Raw genomic sequence first — 19,848 nt, forward strand, 5'->3', positions numbered from 1 at the left:
AAGTGAGCATGACTCAGAGCTGTTGTTTTGATAGTATCTGATCCAATCCAGCAGTATCTGCATACATCGCATGCCATTGGTAGCATTCTGGGTATGTATTGATTTTATTTATTGTTATCTACAATCGCAGGTGATTATTTTGGGGAAAATGTTTCATTTGTGAACTTTGACTACTGCTAATGACCACACTGTTGCTAGCCACGGTAAGTGGATGTGAGGATAACTACAATAAATAAGAGTTAAATCAATCATCACATGATTGACTATGATACCATATATGACATGAAGTACTAGTAGTAACAGTAAAAATAAAAAGAAGATTTAATTCATGTCAAAGATTGAGTAGGTATATTTATATTATGTATAAATGTAAGAAAGCATGAGTTCTAGTTTCACCTGTCCTTGCAATTTCAATAAACCTGTGGACAAGGGAACAACTGTCTTCTGCGTCTTGATGTTTGGAAGGTGTTTGTTTCACTGTCAAGTTATGTACGGCACATATACAGAGGTCAGCACAATAAGTTAAGGCTTAATTTATAGAGACTAGTGCAGTGTCCGTTCAGGATGTGCCTGTACAGAAAAATGTTATTGCTCTAGAACCACTCATCCAAACAACTTCATACTTGTCACTGTTCTTCCTTAGGTCCTGAGCATAGACATATGAAGATGGATGCCTTGACAGCTCCCTGAAAGTGAAGCCAAAACATCTGTTTCACCCCCTGCCGGCTGGCTGCAGTGTAGGTCACATTTTGGATATGGGCCAAACTAAAAAGTCTAAGTACACATCAAATAGATTTTTCCAAAAGATGGTTTCTGTCATTTAAGGTTGTTTTTTTCTTTCGTGTCTTCTTTTTTTTGGAGAAGTTTAGTTGCAATCAGTTGATGCTAAAAAAAAAACTACTGCGCAGTCTCAAGTTTGCAAAATTACATTACGCAGCGCCCATATCCGGTATATTTTGGTTTTACACTTTTTTTACAGTGGGAGTATGCAGTCTAAGTTTCTGAGCAAAGAATCTGCCATAAATTAGTTGTGTGCCCAAGCAATGCTAGAGTATAGAGTTTGTTAACAGCTAACATGCTCAGGCTATATACTGGAACAAAAACATTTGTTCCGAAAGTTATCGCTGATGCTTGGAATGTTTTAGTTTGCTACAGTGTAACATCTCCGGTCTCTTTCTTCAGCTGTTCTTGAATGACGTGAGTGACAGAGACCAAGCTGTACCCAGCATGCCATTTAGCTGTGTAACAGCTAATAGGGGGCCCCTCTAAATGTACTACATATAGTGCATACACAATACACTACTAATAAATATGTCCCATAGATCTTAAGTCAAAGGACAGACACAGGCGGAAAGAGTCTTCTTCCATTTTAGTTAGCTGTTCAGGACAGGAATAAACACAAAATCCTCAAACTGAACTAAGTATACTGGGTCATCCTGTCATTGACAGAGTCAGAAGTTTTTAGCATTGGAGCTCCCCTCAGTGGAGACAGAAAGTGCCATTGTCAGGTCAGATGTGATAAACAATATGTTAGATCTTGATTAAAAAATAGCTAAAAGACAACAAAAGCCACAGAAACAATCACAATGCCACAACTGTGTTGCACATATTAACTGGAAAATCTTAGCAAGATATAAGAAGTTATAGCCTAGTTTTGTGCCGAATGAGTTTACCTTGAACTAAAGTTAATTAGAATCCAAAACTGAGCTGAAAAGGTGATGTGATAAGCTTTTGTGAATTATCATGTCATTCAATATTTAAGCGGTATGGCTTTGTAGCTTTACTACTGGACTGGACAAAGTTATTCAAATCTGAAAAGTGATTTGCAATTTCTGCCTCAATTGAATATGTGTTATGCCGTCTGAGCAGCATCTGCAGTGTTCTTAGCTTACGTGCTGTGACTGTGGTACAGGCTGTCAGGTTAGATGTGCAGGCGAGGCAGAGCACTGTAGCTTGAGCACACCACCATATTGCAAAGGGTTCATTCGATATACTTTATGATGCAGTAAGATCATGTGATCTGAGGTGTCAGAAGGGACAGTTTGAGCCAATTAGGGCTACTTGTGATAGTTTGGGCTACTCTTTGTATCATTTGAATGCTTTTCTGTCAACGAAACTTTAAAGCTATACTGTATTTAAAAAAGCTTTACCTTATCATTGACATTGGCAAGGAAGACGGTTAGGTTCTGCATTTAATTACTGATATGACAGACAAATTTAAGTTTTATTTTTGATGCTCTGATTTGGCTACTTAGCGTCAGTCAAATCTGGCAACACTGCATGTTGGGGGAGGAGCAGTGTACTTGAGATGTCTGCCTGACCACTGGCTCAATGACTTTGCTTCATAAATGGTGTCCCTGTCCATATACTTGGACATGTGGTTTGAAGAGCTCTAGTTGTGTGGAGGTCTGGTCCATATATAATATTAGGCCTCTGGCCCTCCAACTGTGGAAAATATTTTTGACCTTTGCCGACGTTATATGTTATTACTTTATTAATCACTAATGGGGAAACTCTTTTGCGACTAAAGCAACTCATACAAACAATATAGGCAATATATTCACAGTACACAACACGACATTCATGTCATTAATGTCTACAAGAGGCTGTAGTCAGGTCTGTTTAGATCCGGCTAGTGTAGATGTTGATCCAGTGAAACTATAGGACTTAAGGAATCCATTGGAACCACTTCATGCTTGCTTGTCTTAATGTGGGCTAAATAACAATCCAAAGGCAGGCTAAATTTTAACCAGGGGCAATTTCCAAAGGGGTCCCTTGACCTCTGACTGCAAGATATCAAGTCTCCCCTTTACAGACATGTTGACTTTATGATAATCCCAGACAGTTTGGGGCAAAAACACACTTTTTTATGTATTACTCATTTATTTTTATTATTCTAAAATGGAGTAATTGAATATGATAGTCTGAGACCTGTTGATTCAGTGAGCCCAACCCAAATTCATGTGTGATGATGCAGAGATGGGGACTCGAGATTTGAGATTTGTAAATAATCTTTTTTATTTATGTACTTTCTGGAGCATTACCATCAGGAGCAGAAAGTCATTCTCTCACACAGAGATGTGCTAGTGGCCACACTCACAGATGACACTGCTGATGATGACCACGGTAAAGTTAGTTCTAAGTTGGATATTCAAAAGACCCACTCCGGTCACAGCCAATCCGAATATCCAACTTAAAACTGGCCTGTTGCTGCAGTGACATTCCTGTTTGTTATATTGTTTGGCTTTAATAACTTCAGGTACGGCCACAACAAAACAATCACTGAATGCAATGTCTGTGTTTAGCTCAGTTGCATAAACTCAACGTTGGCTTGCTACAAATGTTAGCTTTGTAAGAGGTACCTTTTAGATTGGAATTACATATTTTTGAAAAGTGTTTTCATTCAGGTGATGCCTCCATCTGCTGGTTAATGCTGTTAAACCGAGAGAAATACTTGTTAATTATTGTAAGCTAAAGGCAAGTTTATGTTACATGTTTATTGTGATCACGTAACGTTAATGTTAATGTTACTGCCTTATTAGCTATAACCATTACACTGAATTTGAGAGGCTGGAGGAATTTTTATTTATTTAACAGGAAGAGCTCCCTGACATTAAACATCTCTTTTTTCAGAGTGTCCTGAGACAGACGGCAGCACGACTGACAACGTTTCTGACAAACATAACAAGCAGCCAATACTAATACATGACAATAATAAAATAAAAATATATCAAATAAGTAAAATAAAGCAAATATATATATCAAAATTGAGCATAGTCATAAATATATCATGCAGAATATCTACAGCCAGATGTGTCTGCTTCCAAGTTATTTCAAACTTCTTTAAAATCCAGGACCTGAAGTTTCAGGTGTCTGTAATTAGTTCCAGGTACAGGGAGCAGCAAATGTTGTTTATTTACAGTTGATTATAAGCTGTCATTAGTTGGGACTTTGTGTAATTATACAATAAGGTTGTACTCCAACTCTATATTATTATTATTATTATTATTATTATTTATTAAAACCATGAGAGACTCGATTAGGACTTGCTGCTACCCTCAGAGACTTGAGACTTGACTTGGACCTGCAAAAATTGTGACCATCTCTGTGATGATGTCAGTTGTCATAGTAGTCATTTCATTGTTGTAAAAGCATTTTTTAAAACTTGAGCTCACTGAATACACTGAGCTGTTGTTACCTATGGGACAATCACAGCCTCATGAAACTTTAAAACCACAAACTAGAGAGCTGGAGCATTCAGGTGATTGGTGGCGCTCCTATGAAATAAAAATTAGGGGATTTCTGAGCACTTTATATGACACAAGTGCTCGCCATCCAATTGCAGACAATTCCAGATCTTACAGAAATCTCTAAATGTCAAAAGGTTTTGATACCAAATCACAGCAGGAATTGTGTTCCTCAAGGTCCGTTGGTCTGAATGAAGTATTTTGGAGGGATTTTTAAAACATTTTCAGTAGTCAAAAATGTTTTAATTTGGCACCCAATCAAATTAACTCAACTGTTGACCTCCTATATTTCACTTAAGATCCCCTTTCCCCACTTATTTCTTTCAGTCAAACAATTATTATGGCCTATGTTATTTTAGCTAGTTTAATCAATATCTGAAAATGAACAACTCTCTCCCAGTGGACTTCTAAATAAAAACACCATACTATCCATACACATGTAGCAACTGTCTGACTTTTTCACGTTATCCTCTAGGAAATATTGCTGTAGTCTTCGTCAGTTTGTCCTATTTCATTTAGGCAAATTTCACACCAGATGATCATCGTTTATGTCTAATTATTTTTGATTTAATTGGTCTTATTCTTGCCTTCAGCAAATTAACGCTGAGCTGATGAAAAAACAGTATTCTCTCCACTCTTCTTCGTCCCCCTATTAACATGCTGATTACAGTTGTAATGATGTTTGGTAGGAAGAAATGTTCATTATGAGATAGGCGCTTGAAATTAGTGTCACTGAAGAAGACAGAGATTATGAAGTATTAGACAAGAGTTAAGACAACTGGTGGGGGGAGATTTGTGCAGCACTAGTTGCTTCAGGTCTGGAAAATTTTAAGTAATCTGGAACGAGCAGAGGAGCATCACCAATTTTACACACGTTTACTGTACCTCTGGATGAGCTGTTTCAAGTCAAAACATAAACCTTAAAGATATCCTCAGGTTCATTAATTAATAACTAAAGTGATAGCATTCAGTAGCCTGCATCAAAACTCTTTAGAGACCTCTCAATCCCCTCTCAAACAGTCCCTGGAGGCTATGTTGCTTTTTTGAAGTATGTATTGTGTATATGTAAAAGTGTTTTCTTAGAAAGGCTGCTTTCAGTAACTGTAAATGTTTCAATGCATGCATTAAAGCAGAAAAAATAAAAACTGTGGTTATAAACTTGCGAGGAAACAGAACTAACATTTTATTCAGTCAGTGTGTTTACATACAATGTAAAAACCTGATTATATCCAGGTTAAGGGCATACTCCGGGTTCTTAAACGCCATGTAAACACCATACCCCGGTTAACAGACCTAGAGAACTCCTCATTATTTGCGCATGTAAACAACCTTCCCGGAGTATTATCGGGTTTCTCGTCTGCACGTTCTCTGTTGATTATAACTCCCCCTCCCCCCTCCGCGACAGTGGCTTTTGACCTGGAAATAGAATAAACCACGAAGCAACTGCGCCGAAAACATTGTGAAAAAAAAAATAATAGTAGAGCATTACCTTTTTAAACTGAGGGAGGACTTCGACATGGCAATTTACATCACTACCAAGAAGACCCGATTCTGTCCAAAAGCCGTCCACTTGTGATTTTGACAAAGATGAACCGGGAAATAAAGCCGTATTCAGTCCAGCTGGCATGTTGGCAGAGCGCCACCTACTGTACCAGAGGTTGAGTGACTACGTCATTTTTCCATTCCCTCTTTCATGTATACGTGGGGAACTTCAATTTTTACTGGTGGGTTACTGATGTGTGATGTGAGTGATGTTATGCCGCGATGTGCTGTGATGCCAGATGTAAATGGCAGATCAACACTTTTAATGGGCACACATCTGTCTAAACAGCAGCTCTGCAGCTTTGTTCTGTTCATATTTTTAAGGATGTAATTCATATTTTCCTCATTAACAATGCAAGATTTCATTGACCTGTAACCCATCTGCTAATAATCAGAATGTTAATAACTACAATCGGTGCAATCAGAGCGAATGGGGGATTGTTCATAATGCATTTGTTTATGCTATCCTCATTTGTTTGATCAGCCCACAAGTGCTGTTTTGCAGTGGCCCACTCCGAAATAATTTTCTAACCAAGAGGTATGTTATGACTACTTTTACTTTAATTTAATTTTTTTCTTCATATGGTACTTTTCTCAGGTCTGTTTTTTTATGGGAGCAATTGTACTTTTACACTGATTAGGGGCAAAACCAGGAATTAGGATATTTCTCATCAAAATCTGTATTGTTCTACAAATTGATTATTACAAACTTAATTAATGCTACCACACAACTGTCATAGATGTGGGTACCCCAGGAAAAGAGTGATGAATTCCTTTTTCGAGAATGTAGTCATTTTAAAATCATGGACAAAGCCTCAGCGTTCAACCCTTATGTATGTTTAATTCCAACATTTCTCTCAGAACAAGTATATAGAACCATCCAACATACTGTCTAACTCAGAATCTCAATTTTTCACAAATAAATTATATACTTAGAATTTAGATACTTCATCTTCTAAGTGCAGTTTAGTTTTCAATTTTGTTTAGTAAAATAGTTATTTTTATGTGTCTCTGTCCTTACCTTGTATTCATTCATAGGATGACCAATCCTGTACATAAAACACACTGTGAGATGAAAAGGCTGTAATAATGTCTAATAACGATTTCTTCATTAAGCAGGTTATCCAAATTAACAAGTACAAGAAGCTGAAATGTATCCCTTTCAAATTAAGTTCCCTTGCAGACCATGAAAGAATGAATAAAGGTTAGGAGAGGAAAATAATGGATTTGAACCATCTCTCTTTTAAGAGCGCAATCATTGTTGGAGGGGATTCCCTTGCCTCAATACAGGGGACCATCAAAGAGCGACAGAAAGAGGACATAGCTCTGCATTATCACACCCTGACTACACACTCCTCGGCTCCCACTGTGCCATGATGGGGTCACCTGGGGGTGAGGAGTGACATCCTCTCAAATTGCATCATTTTGCTGAACATGCTCACAGGCTATGTGATATTTCACAGGTCAGTGCCTATAATAAGGGCCTGACTCTCTCAGAGAGACCCACCTGATGTCTGTGACCTTTTGCAATTGGACTTTGTATTTTCCTCAAAACCGTGACAACCATGGGCTTGCCAGAACTTTCCAGCAGTACTTCTATGAAAGTACTCTGGAGAGGATTAGATTGATACAGCTACTGTAGGCTCTCCTAAAGTGGAAGGAAAAAGTGAATAGGTGCATGTGGTAACTACAGCAGGGGTGTCAAACTCTTTTTAGTTCATGGGCCACAGCCCAATTTTATCTCAAGTGGGATGGACCAGTAAAGTCACCACACAATAATAAATGAATAACAACCCCTCCAAATGTTTCCCTTTCTTTGTGTAAATTCTAAAAATGTCCAGAATGTATATATTATTCTACAATAAACAGCCAAAGATATCTTAAGTAAAAAATTCGACGACATGTCTCAAGTTTTCAACTGTATTATGGTCAGGGTTTGTAAGTGGATCCGACTATTGTCTTTCTTGAGCACTGAAAGGTGCTGTGAACACACCAGGCACACTGACTTTCCATATACCCCTGTGAAGAAATAGAAAGTGGACAATCTTTCTTGAAAAACCCAAAACTCTGTGTCATCTTTTGTTCTTTGAACAGTAGCCTACACCCGACAGTGTGTAGCCTGTATGTTAGCATGTGGGATCTATAATGGCATATCCAGCATAGAGCCTGTTCTCTTATGGGGACTCTGTGGAAAAAAAGGAATATTATTAATATTATTAAAATTACATCTCTGCCATTTTCACACTTAACAAAGTAATCCAGTGGACTGTATTTGACCCTTTAGCAGGCCTGACCTTGCCCCGGGGCCATGTGTTTGAACTATGGTATGATTAGAGCAATGACGTAATGTGTAATGTGAAAGATGTTGCTCATGGTGAACCCACAGAGGATCACCGGACTCTGCAGTTACATCAGCTCTACAGATTGATTTACAACCTGAACATTTTTGATTCAGTCTCAGTGCTCTCATCACCAACATCGTGACAACCCATAGGATGCAGCTGTTTTCCAACTGTACACTATCTGCTAAGCACCTGTTTGCATAAAGACAAAGTTAGCGACTAACTGGTTAATTCAATTTTATGTACAGTGCCAATTCATAACAAAAGTTATCTTAGGACACTTTACATATGGAGCGGGTATAGACCACAATCTATGACTTATTATGGTTTACATAGACCCAACAATTACAATCAAAACACAGGTTCTGAAGACACCCTCAGCTCAATGTTGAAAGTAAAGTATGAATACAACCACAATATTGGCAAACAGGTTGGGAACTATATTCAAAAAGTAAAGCAGCAGCTTTTCGAGTTAGCCGAAAAGGCTGCACTGCTGGACAGGCAGTTGGATCTCTTCATCCACTGGACAGCTATTAACTGATCACTAGCAGATCAATGATAGATTTTTTTTAGTTTTTACAGTCAGCTATACAATACATACAATACTCTAAATCTACTGCCACTAATTCAGATATTGTCAACTTTTTCCATACATTAGATATTCCAGCCCTTTTGTAGCCTGCAAGATGGGAACTGGACTCAGACTTTACTCTGGAGGAGATACAATATGCCATTTGTTCTTTTCCTAATTGCAAAGCATGCTGTCCAAATGGCTTTGGGACCTCATACTATGTATGTTGCCCATATTTGTGTCCTCCTGAAAAAGGACAGAGATGGAACAACCGTTGCATCCCATCTCCTCCTAAAGGTTGAATATGTAGAGAATATAAGAGGCTATTTCCCTCACAAGTTGTTAAAGGAAAGACTGGAATTGTATGGAATGAATATGAAATTGTTTTCTAACATGCTCCCTTGAAAGGAGGCCTATTATTATTTTCCTTATGTTTTGTCAATAATAATGCTGTTCATATTAAACAAGGTCAAAGCTTTAAATAGTAAGGTAAACGTATGTACAATTTATTCCCCTGTTACCAACTGCTGTGACATCAGTCCATACCAGATTTCTTGGTCATCTGCTGTATCTTGGCTGCTGATGTTTTTAATTTATCCCCAATTTCAATTCCCATTTCTGCTGGGACATGTCCGGTTGTGTGGTTTTTGCTTTAGTAGCCTTCATTGGTGTTTTTTCATGTTACAGGGACCCACTATATACTTTGTTACCAGAGAGATGACAAGAGCTGCGGAGTGGAGACCCACAAACGCTGACCACTCAGAGCAGACAAGGCTTTTTCAAGCTAGGGGCTTAAAGAAACATAAGTAGATAAAGTGTTTGTTTTTTAAAAAAACATAAAAACCTGTAAACATGTTGAAGTTGAAACACAAAATACAAATATGAACCTGAAAATCAGCATAATCCGATCTCCACTGTCGAATCATTCATTATGAAAAAATACTAAGACTGGGCTGATAGTAGAGCAAATATAGACAACACAAAGCATCTGTTTGAATTTTACTCTATGCCAAGTTGTCCATAACCCATTCAATATGCTGGAGCGTGCAATATATATACAGTTACAAAGATTGTCCTTCAAACACAGTTTTTGTTAGACAATTAAACTGGATTATTCATAAGCAACTGTCAATCTGGAGTCAACACAAATCTAACACATTTACAAGCACATTGTATTGTAATAAAAGCATGAAATGACAGGACTGAATAAATTGCATACAGGCTTCTTTAAAACAAATCCCATGTGAATTACAGCAACCTTTTTGTTTTCCCCTCCGTTCTAAACCTTGGAGTTAGCTCATAAATCAACCTCGCTGTAATTAAAGAGGTCATTTATTTTGATCCTTTCTCACAATATTTAAATACATACCTATTTAATTACTCACTCTTGGGCTTTTGCCTCATATCCTAAAGCATGCATTCATTTGCTTCCTGTCATAGCAGCTGATGGTGGATTTCATCATGAAGCTTAAGTCTGGAGGCAATGTGGAATTTCATACCATGGCGTTTCAAGGGCATCCCTCTTTGAGGAGGCACTGGTTTGTTTTCAGTTTACTGTAATCAACTTAAAGTCTCATCATCCATCCAGATGTTACTGTGATTAACTCTATTTCTTCTTTCTTCCCATTTAGGAATGTTAAACTCATCTTTTTTTAGGGTTTAAAATGTATTCTTTTTCTGTTTTGATCCTGAATTAATCAATTCGTCTCAATTGGGCAGTAGTGGTTCAGAGGCTAAAAGCCCAAAAATGACACAGGAATAGTGCGATATCACGCTGCAGGAGCTGGAAGACAGAGGTAAGAAACTTTCTGGGAATGTTGAAACTCCCAGAAATGACAGAACCTGAGAGTGGCTTAAATGTTCAAGGAGGTATTAAGCCATGAAGAAGCACCAGAGATAGACAGAGCCCTCCAATCCGCGACAACAAGGAATTGTCCATCACTTCTCTCATGATTTTATTCAGAAGGCCAATAAGTTTACATTTGGCTGCAGCAACTGTTGTTGTAGAAGGACACATAGAAACAGGGGGAAATTTAACTTTCTGCCCATGGAATGTGAATGGAACTAACGAGTCAGTAAAAAGGGAAAGGTCTTATCTGAGAGAGTTGCAGGCAGATGTGATCTTCATACAGGACTGAAGGTCATGGGAAAATAAAAGCCAAGTGGATAAGGCAAGTCTACCATTCCAGGTTTTTAACAAAGGCCAGAGAAGTGGCTATAACAATTCACAAAAATGTTCCTTATTTACACAAATCTACAGTGGCAGATAGAGAGGGGTGATATATTTTGGTCACAGGTGAGATACACTCCACACCAATTACATTGCAGTCAATCTTCACTTTCAACCTGATCCCTGATATTTCAACTGCAAATCTGATTGAATTTGGGGATAAACCACACAAACTACTGGTCCCATCACCTTCCCTTTTCCGCAGACTGCAGAAAAGGGAAGGTTATGGGACGATTCAAATAATAAAATCAGAATCAGGTGCTCCTCTTACTTCACATAAGGATATTAATAATACAGTTCATCACTCCCAAAGCACGTGAGCCTGAGGCTATGAAACTATTTTTAGATATTTGTAATTTACTTACATTGTCAGAGAGGGATTAGAGTGCCTTAGGGCGTACTCACACTGGGCCTCATTTATCAAACGAACGTACGGCAGAAAAACGTGCGTACGACCATTTCCTGGCGAACGTTGGCATTTATCAATTTGGACGTGAGCGGGAGCTACGATCAAATCTCACGTCTGGTCTGAGGTCGTGTACGCACATTTGAGCCTGTGTATTTGCGGTGCAGCACAGCAAAATCTGTCTGAAAATAATGAACAAACCTCAGCTGTCATTAAGCATAAGCAGTCACACATTAAGAACAGATCAAAACGGATTCTTAAAACGAATAAAAAAAATAAAAAATTGTGGTTGGAGCGATTTATTGTACTCAAGTGCGTCTGAAGGCACCATCCATGAATGATTACGCATTCATTAATCGCCAAATTTACCACTCGATAAATGTACAGGTGATGTGTGATGCCAAGCTGTCGTTGTTAAACGTGGTGGGCGGGGGGGACACGCAATTCTTTTAAATATCAAAACAGCTCGGCTCCAGCCCCCCGCGACCCCGACATTGAATTAAGGAATGAATGTGTTGGCGCGTGGCTGCTGCAAGACGCACTGCAGAGCAAAATTAATCTCCTTGGTTCGTGGCTGCCCTCGATAAATTGCATTAAATCAAACAAGGTATCAGACGATTAACATCTTGGTATGGTTCTTCTAGATGACAAAGGTTATCCTCTTACGGAATACCTAATGACCCACCGGTAGCGCCAGTGTTGTGCCGTATTCAGCACCCCGGCCTTGAAATGCACCCCCTCGCATTATAGGTGATATTCTCGATCAGAAGGCGGTTGTTTCCACCTATAGGAGTAGTTTATATACAGCTAACCCACAACGGTCAGACCATTGATTACTTACAGTCTTTAAACTATTTTAAAGAGTTAAAATCACAAACTTGGATAATAGCGAACACAAAACAACACCTTTTTTATGTTCTGTGGAAATAAACTGCAGCCATAATTATAAAATGAATTAAATGGATCTTTTGAATATCAGCTATAATGCGAGGGGGTGCAATTCATGGCAGGGGTGCTGAATACGGCACACCTGTCCAACAGTGCGCACAGGCGCACTCGGGTCACAGTGGAGCGCTGCTTCAGTTTGAATCCCTCGGTTTATTTTTTTCCATACGGCGTTTTATGGGCCCCTTTTTTAGGACAAGTACCCTAAAGCCCTGGTCGCGGTGCAGAAGGACAGTGTGAGTACGCCCTTAGAGCCGGGTGAGGAAATGCAAAGAACAATCAATCCCTTAAAATACGGTAAGAGTCTGGGGTACTATGCAATAAGTTTTATATAAAGGTCAGCGACATAATAATAACATATTTATCTTTTTCAAGCCTTTATTATATAGGGCAGACAGGAAATGGGGTGAGAGAGAGGGGAAGACATGCAGCAAAGAAACGCAGGTCAAAGTCGAACCTGCAGCCGCTGCCTCAAGGACCGTCAGCCGCTTCACACAGGGCTGCTGCTCTAACCACTCAGCCACCGGCCGCCTCATAACTCTGTATTTACATAGAATGTACAAGAGGGCCTTTGAGATCGGCCCACTACCACCAACATTAGATAGAGCTACCATAATACTTATTCCAAAGAAAGGGAAAGACTTACAGCAAGCAAGTTCATACAGGCTAGGCATTATTAAACAAAGACCAGAAAATCTTGGCTTAATCCTTAGCAAAAAGACTCAGTCACATGGCCAGATTGATACACCCTGAGCAGACAGGGTTTATCCCGAACAGGCACTTGTTTCATAATTTTAGGTGCCTCTTCAATATTATGTAGTCCCCCAGACCCCAAAGGAAGATTTTCTCATTTTGAGTTTAGATGCTGAAAAGGCTTTTGATTGTCTAGTGGTCCTATGTTTATGCTTTATGTTATTTCATGGATTAAATGTGCATAAATCCTAACGCTAGAATCCTTACTAATCGTAAAGTGTCAGATGCGTTTAATTTGTACAAGGGCACTAGAAAGGGGTGCGCTTTCAGCTCCTTGCTGTTTTCACTTGCATTAGAGCACCTTGCTTCTTTGCCGTTCTATTGGAGATGATTGAACGGGGGAAAGCTAGCTGATGCCTGTCCGTTGCAGAGACACAGCTGTACTTGAACAGATTTCATTCAAATTAGTTTTGGACATATTCACACACTTGAGGTTAGAAATCACGAAAAAAATATAACTCTCTATTTTAAGCTATTTTTACAGCTATATTGAACACGTTAGGGAATGAATTGGAATGCCCAGGTGTGTCATCAAATTGTGAAAAATGTAATCAAGCAGATGGATATTTACAAATACATATGCATTTTGCCCTAAGCTAAAGGAAGTCTGGGTGGCAATATTTTAGTTTGGATTGCGATGATGATACCCTCCACCTGGAAAGGATTTGTTATATCCTTAATGTAAGGCAGAATGAGTTTTAAAAGGTTTGGAGACCGATGATTTAAATTTTGGATAAGATGAACGGTTAAGATTCACTATGCAGGCAGTAGTCTTTAGCACATCTAAGGGCACACTCACACTAATCTGAGATGATCAATGCCTCGGCTCGAATGCTTCTTGCTTGTACTTCATTAGCGCTCAGAGATTTAGTTTTGTCTGACCGGTTATGAATATTTAATCTGACCAAATCTGCAGTACACTTCACCTCTGCATCAAACCACCGCGAACCGTTCGGTGGCATCTTTTGAAATGTCCTTCGCGGAGAACAGTCGTGTATATAAATAGATATCACGGTCATACACGTGCGCATGCTCGTGCACATGTATCCCTGCCCTAAATTGCACTACATTGGGGTGGGTGGGCACTGTCAAGTTGCTCCGCTTTATTTTTTATTTATTTTTTTATATTATATTTCTTATATATTATTTATTCTTTATTTTTTGTGTGTGGATGTTGTTATTGTTTTCAATTATTTGTCTACTTATGTTGTTTTATTTTGTCTGTCTGTTAGTGTTATTTTTGTAATGTTGGGTCCTTTACGGCTTTGTTCTCTTCTGGTTCAGTATTTGAAAAGAAGAAGGATATCCATTACACAAGAATTGTATCACTTTTGTTCATATGCTTCATAATAAAAAGATTTGGATTAGGTGGTGGGCAAGGCCATCTGTGTTAATGGGCAAGTGACAAGTACTGTAAAAGTGCCTTGAGTAATCAGAAGACTGGAAAGACTATATAAGTACAAGTCCATTTACCATTTACCATTACAAGCACAGTGACTAGTAAGTGAATACGCCTCAAACATATTACAAAATATTCTCTCTTTGTCGACAGCAGCATGTAGCCTGAGAGCTTTGACTCCACTGGTTATATGAAATGACAGATATGTCCAACAAGGACAACATTCTGAAATCAGTCGCTTGCAGCACCGAGCTGGACTGGTGGCTGGTGATGTGTCTGGTGGCATGGGTGCTATAGCTAGTTACATGTTGTGTTTTTGGCCATAACAGCTGCCCAGTGCTTGCAAAATTTCCTGTGCAGATCTGTTGGGATTATGGACTGGATGCTGGCAACTGCTGGCTGCCAGAACTGCTTAATGCATAAACTGTATAAGAGTGCTGCACGGGAAGAAAGTTAGTGAAGGTTGGGGGAAAGTTTATCATTCATTTCTCCCTCCTTCTACTTACTTACCTCTGTTTAACTTTACTTTCAGTTGTCTGAGTTTTAAGTTCCACATGATTGGCTCTGGAGCGGCTTATCAGAAAGAAGAAAGGTTCCAGATAAAGGCACCACAGTCGTAAAGGATAGCTCCCACTCACCTTCCAGGAGAGCAGTTTTGTGTGGAAATGGAAACAAAACATGTATTTACACCTGTGCTGCTGCAACAGGATGCACACTGGCAAATGAGCAGCCGATCAAACAAAAGATTTTGAGTGTGTGCAGACTTCATACACTCCTGCCTGCCTTTTATCACTTCTACTTTACCAAGTCTCCACCAAAGAAACAGCTGGTGTTCTGCTAAACACCTGCATTTCAGAGTCTCTCATCCCTGGCAAGAGACTTCTATGCTGACAGAAAAAGAGAGAATGATTTAAACTGGATTCTGAATACATAGTGCATGATGAGCATAAATCCAGGGGAGTTGAGGCAGATATAAATCAAAAGTTTGTTTGCAACCTTCATCCATTATGACATTTTGGGAAAAAAAGGATTCAGTGAGGTTCCTGCAATCAGTGAAGCACAAACGGGTTATATTTCTCTTTCACTCTTTGCCTCGGCGACTGTGTAAAAAAATGGAGTAGCATACCCTCCCAGGTCCGTTCTCTTAACTTGATCCAATCATAGTCGCCTACGGGATTCGGCATCTTATCAGACTATGACCTCGCCTCATTTCCTCCTACCAAAAAAGGGCATTGATGTGATGTTGGGGGCAGGGAGAAACGTCCGTCTGACGTATACCTCCAAGGAGAAGTGAGGGCCAGGGGCTAGCTGTCATTAAAGAGGTTGCGCTCCTAATTATTCATAAACTTTAACCTCCAATAAAATAAAAAGTAGCCTGGTACAAAAACATTCGCCCCCTTCAGTGTAGTCATGGAGATATGACCTAAACATACAGACTAGAATGTTTTTTTTTGTACCAGGTCATAAATAGGTTTAAATATGCTGTGAAACGGCTTGTTTAACATGAGGGTCAATGAGAAATTGCTCTATTGTGCAAACTACTCCTAGTGGACACTCAGAGAACTGCAGTTTTTGGCACTTCCTTATCGGATCAACCAGGAAGTCGCTGTAGTGGGGGCTCGGCCTCAGCACATATACCAGTTTTAAAAAGCAAGCCACGTCTCTTTGGACACTTTCACACCCATCGAAGTTGAGTGCGCTCCCTCATTTACCACAAATAATTTGTGCAAGTGGGAATGCAGAGATTGTAGTTGCGCATCAGTACATAGTACATGTATATGTATCGCTTAACCTCTAGCCTGTCATTAGCATGACTACCTGTCAATGTCAAGGCACCTCTCCTACTTTCGTTTCAGTTTTCTGATTGCGAAGCTACGTCCATAATTATATTATACAGTCTATCATTGTTGCGCTTGTCTCTTTAAGGCCCCCTCCTGAAAAAGCCTTCTTTGATTGGTCAGTGTTTCTGTGGCTCTGCATCTCCGCTCTACTCTGGCTGTCTGTGTAGCCTACTGTACAGTCAATTGGGGACTGACTGCAAGGGATTATAGCGGCACATTCTACCAATAAAGACTTCTTCACCAAAAATGACAGAACGTAACATGTTCCAGCAGGTGTGTTATCTGAAATAAACGACATCAGCAATCAAGATTACAGCTTTCCCTGGCATTGTTGACAACATTGTGCAGTGGAATATCAGGAGAAATCACCAATAACGGTTTCTAAACCAAAACTACACAACCAGACATTTTCTAGCAGGAATATGATCTGAAATCAAGGGGAAATGAACATCAGCAGCAACCAAGATGCTTTATCTGGCATTAGTATGTAGCCACATGTAGCAGTGTACTGTGTGTCTGGAGTAGTTGACCATATTAAAAAAAATTGGAACAGATTGACAGCATAGCCGAGAGAAGAAAAAACTCTTAGGGGCAGTTGATGGCACAGTGGTTGGAGCAGTCACCCCATGTAAAGAGGCTGAAGGTCCTCGAGGCAGCGACCATGGGTTTCGACTCCGACCCGCGGCCCTTTGCTGAATGTCTCCCCCTCTCTCTCACCCCATTTCCTGTCTGTCCTATCTAATGAAGGCTTGAAAAACTGCCAAGGAATAATCTTTAAAAAAAAAAAAAAATGTTAGAACTGGATCGTTCAGGATGGTCTGAAAATTTTGCTCACAGAGATTACTTTTACATAGATTGACCTCATTATTTGAAGCTTTGTCCACCTTTTATATGAACATCTGACATTGTAACATCGGATGGTATAAAATAAGCACAAAATGTCTACTTTGAGTGTACCTCAGTAAGTTCATAGACAGGTCATTACACATGTCCAAATACCATGGGATAGATATGTTCCAGAAAAATATGTGTGAAAGCACACCTGACCCCCATGTCTGTGTTCTACACCTTTAACCCTCTCCCTGTAGGTATATACTGCAGTAGATCGAGTTTGACTCGTAAATGTTAACTCATTATGTTGATTTCCAATTTTGTTCATGTCTTATTACATATATATTTTCTACATATAGAGTGGAATAATCATATCATATCATCAATAATCATATATTTCACAAGCTTCTTCACTGGTAAGATCCCCTTCTTCTCCAGTCCCTTTTTAGGCACATGGACTCCCACTTCTTCCTGACCCAGACATGTCAGTTATCACATTAACAACACTCCAGAGACATTCCTGGAGCACAAAATCGAAACCTACTGTCCACCACTGTGCGCTGCCACTCTCCAGCAACACACTGTAATAATCCAGCCATCAAATTGCTGCATTCTAAGCCTTTTCGTGGTATGAATAATGAATGGAAGTCATTTCTGGTTATTCTTTGCCTGCCGGCTTTTCAGGGTTGAAAAATACCCCCCCAAAGATTTGAATCACATAATGTACGATATGGCTATCATCTGTGATCGACTGCAATGGAAACTGTTGTTGGTTCACCTCAGAGTAGAAAGAGCAGAGTAAACGAGGGTTGATATGGGTCAGGTCAGCTGCTGATGATCACAGTGACAAAAAGAGTAAATTTATCTTTGTAACCTAAAAAAGAAATCCTTCTTGACTAGACCTCATAAAGAAGTAATCATGTCTGGGAGGATTTTTTTGAAAGTTTTATATTGTATTTAAAGATTAATTCTGGAAGAAGCATTCAAGAGCATGGTGAGCAAGGAAGGGGATGAGGCAAAGATACTTGCCTAATCGCTGTCAAGGTTGAATGGAGAACATGGGCTGTGAGGAGGATACACGAAAAATGTTGTCACTGAGAGCGATCTTCGAATGTCAGCACTTCTGTCTCACTCCGGCTGTTCCTTTAAGGTATTTAACACTAGGTGTGGTGGCAATGATGCAGTCAGGGTTATATTTGGTAAGGACTGATGGCAACATGGGATGCTGTGAGTTTATCCCAATTTTTTTATCAACTCCAGTCAACCTGTCTCCTCTTTCTGCTTTGCTTGTTCTTTACATGCATCACACTCCCGCACATGGTTGTTATGTGAAATATTTTGTTTTACACCACAGGATCCTCCCTGACTTCTCTGCACTTTAAATTAGCAGCAGCATGGTTACTAGCACGGTCGGCAGGAACATTTCATGTTTCTGTTTGTTTCACACATGAGTTGCTTTTATATTACCCTTTCCCCATTTCCCACCAACACACACACACACAGTCGGATAGGCTCATGAAAACATTCCTTAATCTACTGAAAGAAATGCAGACTTTGACGTACAGTGCTCAGTCTTTTGAGGTCCTTATTTTTTTCACGCTTCACCATTCTCTGCTCTCACGTGTGTTTCACTGACACATCTGAAACTCCTGAAAGTGAGAATACAGTTCTGATCCTAATGTGGCAATTCTCCACAGTCTTTTTCAATTATGCCTTAGTGGATTCTGCATTAAAGGACAGATTGTGCAGCAGTTGTCTTAGGTGAAAACATGGAAAGATGCAAGGATACGTGTATGTCATCTTTGAGCGGGACTGTGTACATGCTTCAGTTGGTGTGCAAGTCTCTACAAGAGTGCAGCTCAGGGTGAGTGTATATTCCACAGATAAAGTCCTTGACAGCTTCTATGTTATGTGCTGATATATGCCTTGCTGATGGAAGCAGTGATTATTAAAATCTATTGGATGTTTGCTGCGTCCGCTAAGGACACAATCTTCATGCTTTTTTTCTCTTTCAGATCTCATGGAATGTCATCATATTTTTTATTCTTTTGGCATGCAGCAAATATCAGAGTGGGTTTTACTTGTCCTAAAAGTATTTACATTTAATCTCTGGACCACAAACAATTCCATTTGCTGATGGAAGCCAGTGGGAATGTAATATGTATTTGCAGTCAATGCCATACTGCAGTATGTGCTGTATTTAGCAAGTGAGACTGAGTCTGTCTACCTCTTTGTGTTTTTAATGACTCATTTTTCAACATAACATCTGCATTGGATTTATTTGTACCACGTATGTAAAGATATATAAAGATTTTGTTACAAATTCATGTCTTTCTTGAAGAAAAGAACTTGACTTGGTAAGCTGATTATAGCTGGAGGTGTCAAATGTTCAGAAATTAAAAAGCCTGGCCCATTTCTTTCTGTCCATAAAGATACTTGGCAGTCAGCAAATACTTCCTCCAATGTTAGTTTAGGTACAGGGAAACATTTTCAGGCTCGTATTGTCCTGTGCCTTTAATCAAGGTGCATGAATGTAAACGGTATGCAGATTGGCAGTCTTAATTGGGTATTCTATACAATTAATTTCAAATGATGCTGTCTTTTTGTACCTGGAAATATAATACTTGTAAATAGACAGAACATATCATGAATAGACATCATGGTCACACCACCTCTTCTATATAAAGCATTTTAAAACTAGAGAAGTGCACTCAGTAGATTGCAGATCTCTTTCCTCTTGA

The 19,848-nt window shown here is 39.3% G+C and overlaps 1 protein-coding gene across 1 annotated transcript in view; it reads left to right on the forward strand.

The window, feature by feature from the left end:
• Nucleotides 1–19,848, forward strand: part of sorcs3a (sortilin related VPS10 domain containing receptor 3a) — a gene marked incomplete at both ends in the record, with an annotated part of 290,454 nt that overhangs the window by 121,475 nt on the left and 149,131 nt on the right. The window lies entirely within an intron of this gene.

This window comes from Echiichthys vipera, assembly GCF_963691815.1.
Source record: "Echiichthys vipera genome assembly, chromosome: 2".
Taxonomy (NCBI): domain Eukaryota; kingdom Metazoa; phylum Chordata; class Actinopteri; order Perciformes; family Trachinidae; genus Echiichthys; species Echiichthys vipera.